Below are 7310 nucleotides of genomic sequence, written 5' to 3'. Positions count from 1 at the left end.
TCTCAGAGTATGGGTACAACGACATCTGAATGTAAACGAAAGAAAAGCACAAATTTACAGTTTCTGAAGTTTTATGAAATTATAATGCACATAAAATTCCATTACACACTTCATTATGCAAATAGTGCCTCAGTAAATATGATTCTGTAAATGTGGCGTTAATCTCTTTTATGCAGGCCCATGAAGCACATTACCACAACATTAATCTGCCCAATTCAAGATTCACAACATGTCGACCTCTCTCCTCTCTCGCCTCTTCTCTCATCTCTCTCTCTCTCTCTGCCTCTCTCTCCTCTCTCTCCTCTCGTCTCTCTCTCTCTCTCCTCTGTCTTTCTCACGTGAATTGTGGAAATGTCTCAGGTTATGATACTGATTCTTGCAGAGAGGTCACAGTTTCTTGTAAACTAATGTAATTTTATCTAGCCACAATTCTTCCTGCATTAATGTGCATGAATAATGCATATGCTACCTGTGTAAGATATTTGTAGGGCCACATTAATGTGTGCTAATGGCTATTGTGGCATTTACAGAGATGCAACATCTTTGACATTATTAAGTCTGAGAGAATGATGACACTTTGCTCCTAATTAAAAATAATACTTTTTCATTTGATATTTTGAAGAATAGTCTATAGTTGCAACATTATATGATAACAGAGTGTTCTATATGTCCTATAATTCAGCTCTAAATTCTAAATTGTTTTAATTTAATAATTTGAACGGTTCCAGTAATAGACCTACCTACATTGATAGCCTAAAAATAAAATAGCATAGACAACATTACCTTTATTGTCAACTTATCAACTGCACAAAGTCAAATGGGCAGCACAAAGGTAAGTGGGTTACAAAACATACATCATAAGTGTATAAAGAATTACAGTTTTTCTCAGTCACTTTGGTGCATTTCTCAAATCAGAAATGAAATTCTCAAAACTATTTGTACAACCTCCATATCATCTAGGCATTTATACACATCATAAAACCAGTTTCTCATTCTTTTGAACAAGTTGCGATTGCTTTTGTACATTCATGCAGTTGATTTTGCACATTTATCTGCAGTTTCCTACATTATCAGTTGCTAATGTCGTGTTGCTCAAAATGTATTATATATTTTTCTTCTGTGCAATAGTCTTACCCCCTCAAAACATCTAGTCGTTATTTCATCGTATAAGTCACTGAATGCAAAAAGGTTCATCTAGTTGTTCATAACTGCCAAGCACATTTTTTTTTACACATTATTATTAGACTTTTTGTAAATTTGGCATGAATTGTGCAAGTGAATCTTGACTAATGAAGAGAATGTAGATAAGCCAATGATAAACCATTTCTCTGAAATAGCTCAAAGGTTCATCTCATGACTCTTCAGTTGGAAAGCATTCACTGTATAGACAGACACAAGAGTTACAAATTCTGACAGTGGACTTATCTTTTTATTTTCATCTTTGTGCCCATATTACTTTTTCCTTTTCTATATCACAATGACATTGTAAAGGTTTGTTTTGTTTGTTTTTTTTTTTTTTTGGTCAGACCACTAGTAAAAGTGTAACTAGGAATTCTATCCAGTCTCTTTCAATTGCTATCCCATATACTGTAATGTTTAAATTTGTACTTTTGAAATGGATATATGGCATACATAAGCATATGGCATACTCTTCAATACAGTAACTGTCATCCAAAATGTTGCCATAGTTTACATCAGAACATCCCTCTCCAGAGTACACACTGTTTTATTGACAACATGACTAAGTAATTTGACTGTCTTATCCGTACACAGTGACACAAGGACTTTGTCATTCTGATGGCACTGACATGTTCATTGACACAGATATTTATTTTTGAGAGATGAACTAAGGATTTTTGAGCAAGAGACTGGCTTTTGCAGGTAATCCATGGTGTTTTGCTATTTGTACGAGTTGTTTTGAGAAATGCACTTACTGTTTTGTAAATGTCAAGGATTATTCGAGAAATGTATCAAAGCGACTGAGAAAAACTGTAATATATTAAATCAAAACAAAATCAAAAAAGTTATCGATATAGACGTATTTAGGGGCCAAAAAACTTTAGCAGAATGATTTTTTTTTTCTTGTCTTTTTTTTTCAGTTTTTATTTAATTTTAGTTTACATAAATTAAAAATACATTACACAATTAAAATCTGAAATTAAATTTTATGGAATTTTTGCGGACAGGCTCACGACAAAAATAGACTTTAGCTTCATTTAGCATCGTCCAACCAACAGCGTTACCAGTCAGTCTGAACACAAATACTGCACCACTGTCTAGTGTTGCATTATTTCAAATAATACTTTCTTACACAAATGTTGTGTAACATAAAACAAACCATGTTTTGTTTTTTTTTTTTTTTTTTTTTTTTTTTTTTATAAGATGACATGCTGTGATGTTTTGCATTTTACCATTTCTTCTCGTTTTTTTGATTGTGTGAATATGAGAAACCAAATAATGTTAACAGAACACAGATACCACAGACATAAACACAAATACACACAATACATTTGTATTCCCCACACTTGAAGTGTTAATTAATAAGAACGTGACATGACTGCAGATTTTACTTGTTGATTTAATTAAGCAATGATGTGAAAGTATCGGCTAGGTTTATGTTATTATTGCTGTCTGGACATCTTTCCAGAGACAAAAATCATTCACACTGACTGAATACACAACTTTATCCTGTGTGAAGAGACCACAAAGAAATCACAAAGGAATGAAGTTAATAAATAAATAAAGATTATATTTTTCCTTTTGCCCATTTTCAGCAGCAAATTGCTCGACTATATATATATATATATATATATATATGGTATTTATATATATATATATTTATATACTAACCAAAATCCATTAAAAAAAATCAATCGTTTTTTCCCAACGTCAAATTGACGTCAAATACTGTACAACATTTAATCGTCGGGTATGGTAACCATAAACCCAACGTCTTCTATACGTCACAAGTGGATTAACGTCTATTAGAAAAACGTCAAACTCTAACCATACAGTTTAGGGACGCTTGATCTTTTGTTATTGGTTAGGTTGTGCCATTTACTGTGGGGAACCAAAATCCAACATTTCGAATATCAACGTCTTATTAACCAACGCACCTAAGGTGAATTAACACCCCCGCAGCACACAGACCCAACCTCAAATTGACGTCAAATACTGCCATTTAGTCGTCAGGTATGGAAACCAACCTCACCCAACGTCTTCTATACGTCATAAGTGGTAACGTCTACTCAACGTCAATGAACTCTAACATCATTAGACGTTGATCTTTTGTTATTTTAGGTTGTGCCATTTACTAACCAAAATCCAACATCGAATCAACGTCTTAAACCAACGTCAAATTGACGTCAAATACTGACATTTAGTCGTCAGGTATGGAAACCAAAACCCAACGTCTTCTATACGTCAAAGTGGTAACGTCTACTCAACGTCAAAATCTAACAACATCATTAGACGTTGATCTTTTGTTAGTTTTCGGTTGTGGCATTAACTAACTAAAATCCAACATCGACTCAACGTCTTAAGCCAACATCAAATTGACGTCAAATACTGACATTTAGTCGTCGGGTATGGCAACCAAAACCCAACGTCTTCTATACGTCAAAGTGGTAACGTCTACTCAACGTCAAACTCTAACATCATTAGACGTTGATCTTTTGTTAGTTTTCGGTTGTGGCTATTAGCTAACTAAAATCCAACATCGACTCAACGTCTTAAGCCAACATCAAATTGACGTCAAATACTGACATTTAGTCGTCAGGTACGGCAACCAAAACCCAACGTCTTCTATACGTCAAAGTGGTAACATCTACTCAACGTCAAACTCTAACATCATTAGACATTGATCTTTTGTTATTTTAGGTTGTGGTTTTAACTAACCAAAATCCAACATCGAATCAACGTCTTAAACCAACGTCAAATTGATGTCAAATACTGACATTTAGTTGTCAGGTATGGCAACCAAAACCCAACGTCTTCTATACGTCATAGTGGTAACGTCTAGTCAACGTCAAACTCTAACATCATTAGACATTGATCTTGTGTTATTTTAGGTTGTGGTTTTAGCTAACTAAAATCCAACATCGACTCAACGTCTTAAGCCAAAGTCAAATTGACGTCAAATACTGACATTTAGTCGTCAGGTATGGCAACCAAAACCCAACGTCTTCTATACGTCAAAGTGGTAACGTCTACTCAACGTCAAACTCTAACATCATTAGACATTGATCTTTTGTTATTTTAGGTTGTGGTTTTAACTAACCAAATCCAACATCGACTCAACATCTAAACCAACGTCAAATTGATGTCAAATACTGACATTTAGTTGTCAGGTATGGCAACCAAAACCCAACGTCTTCTATACGTCATAGTGGTAACGTCTACTCAACGTCAAACTCTAACATCATTAGACACTGATCTTGTGTTATTTTAGGTTGTGGTTTTAACTAACCAAAAATCCAACATCTAATCAACGTCTTAAACCCAACGTCAAATTGACGTCAAATACTGACATTTAGTCGTCAGGTATGGCAACCAAAAACCCAACGTCTTCTATACGTCAAAGTGGTAACGTCTACTCAACGTCAAACTCTAACATCATTAGACATTAATCTTTTGTTATTTTTGGTTGTGGCATTTACTAACCAAAATCTAACATCAAATCAACGTCTTAAACCAACGTCAATCTGACGTCAAATACTAACATTTAGTCGTCAGGTATTGCAACCAAAACCCAACGTCTTCTCTACGTCATAGTGGTAACGTCTACTCAACGTCAAACTCTAACATCATTAGACATTAATCTTGTGTTATTTTAGGTTGTGGTTTTAACTAACCAAAATCCAACATCGAATCAACGTCTTAAACCAACGTCAAATTGACGTCAAATACTGACATTTAGTCGTCAGGTATGGCAACCAAAACCCAACGTCTTCTATACGTCAAAGTGGTAACGTCTACTCAACGTCAAACTCTAACATCATTAGACATTGATCTTTTGTTATTTTAGGTTGTGGCATTTACTAACCAAACTCTAACATCGAATCAACGTCTTAAACCAACGTCAATCTGAAGTCAAATACTGACATTTAGTCGTCAGGTATTGCAACCAAAACCCAACGTCTTCTATAAGTCATAGTGGTAAGGTCTACTCGACGTCAAACTCTAACATCATTAGACATTGATCCTTTTGTTATTTTAGGTTGTGGCATTTACTAACCAAAATCTAACATCGATTCAACGTCTTAAACCAACGTCAATTTGACGTCAAATACTGACATTTAGTCGTCAGGTATTGCAACCAAAACCCAACGTCTTCTATACGTCATAGTGGTAACGTCTACTCAACGTCAAACTCTAACATCATTAGACATTGATCTTTTGTTAGTTTTTGGTTGTGGCATTAACTAACTAAAATCCAACATCGACTCAACGTCTTAAGCCAACGTCAATTTGACGTCAAATACTGACATTTAGTCGTCAGGTATTGCAAACCAAAACCCAACGTCTTCTATACGTCATAGTGGTAACGTCTACTCAACGTCAAACTCTAACATCATTAGACATTGATCTTTTGTTAGTATTCGGTTGTGGCATTAACTAACTAAAATCCAACATCGACTCAACGTCTTAAGCCAACGTCAATTTGACGTCAAATACTGACATTCAGTTGTCAGGTATGGCAACCAAAAACCCAACGTCTTCTATACGTCATAGTGGTAACGTCTACTCAACGTCAAACTCTAACATCATTAGACATTGATCTTTTGTTAGTTTTCGGTTGTGGCATTAACTAACTAAAATCCAACATCGACTCAACGTCTTAAGCCAACGTCAATTTGACGTCAAATACTGACATTTAGTCGTCAGGTATTGCAACCAAAACCCAACGTCTTCTATACGTCATAGTGGTAACGTCTAGTCAATGTCAAACTCTAACATCATTAGACATTGATCTTTTGTTAGTTTTCGGTTGTGGCATTAACTAACTAAAAGCCAACATCGAATCAACGTCTTAAGCCAACGTCAATTTGACGTCTAATACGTGTAATTTAGTTTTTATTTAGACATTTGTTGTGGTTTATTGTGTGTTTTTGTTCTTTTGATTTGAATAATTCTTAGTGCACACACACACAGCAGGGAACACACACACACTGTGAACATACACCCGGAGCATTGGGCAGCCATTTTATGCTGCGGTGCCCGGGGAGCAGTTGGGGGTTCGATGCCTTGCTAAGTCATGGTATTGAAGGTGGAGAAAGAACTGTACATGCACTCCCCCACCCACAATTCCTGCCGGCCCGAGACTCGAACTCACAACCCTTCAATTGGGAGTCCTACTCACTAACCATTAGGCCACGACTTCCCCAAATGTCAAATACTGACATTTAGTTGTCAGGTATGGCAACCAAAACCCAACGTCTTCTATACGTCATAGTGGTAACGTCTACTCAACGTCAAACTCTAACATCATTAGACATTGATCTTTTGGTAGTTTTCGGTTGTGGCATTAACTTACTAAAATCCAACATCGACTCAACATCTTAAGCCAACGTCAATTTGACGTCAAATACTGACATTCAGTTGTCAGGTATGGCAACCAAAACCCAACGTCTTCTATACGTCAAAGTGGTAACATCTACTAAACGTCAAACTCTAACATCATTAGACATTGATCTTTTGTTAGTTTAGGTTGTGGTATTAGCTAACTAAAATCCAACATCGACTCAACATCTTAAGCCAACGTCAATTTGACGTCAAATACTGACATTTAGTTGTCAGGTATGGCAACCAAAACCCAACGTCTTCTATACGTCATAGTGGTAACGTCTACTCACACGTCAAACTCTAACATCATTAGACATTGATCTTGTGTTATTTTTGGTTGTGGCATTTACTAACCAAAATCTAACATCAAATCAACGTCTTAAACCAACGTCAATCTGACGTCAAATACTAACATTTAGTCGTCAGGTATTGCAACCAAAACCCAACGTCTTCTATAGGTCATAGTGGTAACGTCTAGTCAACGTCAAACTCTAACATCATTAGACATTGATCTTGTGTTATTTTAGGTTGTGGTTTTAACTACCCCCAAAATCCAACATCGAATCAACGTCTTAAACCAACGTCAAATTGACGTCAAATACTGACATTTAGTCGTCAGGTATGGCAACCAAAACCCAACGTCTTCTATACGTCAAAGTGGTAACGTCAACTTAACGTCAAACTCTAACATCATTAGACATTAATCTTTTGTTATTTTTGGTTGTGGCATTTACTAACCAAAATCT

The sequence above is a fragment of the Cyprinus carpio genome, chromosome A10, assembly GCF_018340385.1.
Source record: "Cyprinus carpio isolate SPL01 chromosome A10, ASM1834038v1, whole genome shotgun sequence".
Classification (NCBI taxonomy): domain Eukaryota; kingdom Metazoa; phylum Chordata; class Actinopteri; order Cypriniformes; family Cyprinidae; genus Cyprinus; species Cyprinus carpio.
This window is presented reverse-complemented; position numbering follows the sequence as displayed.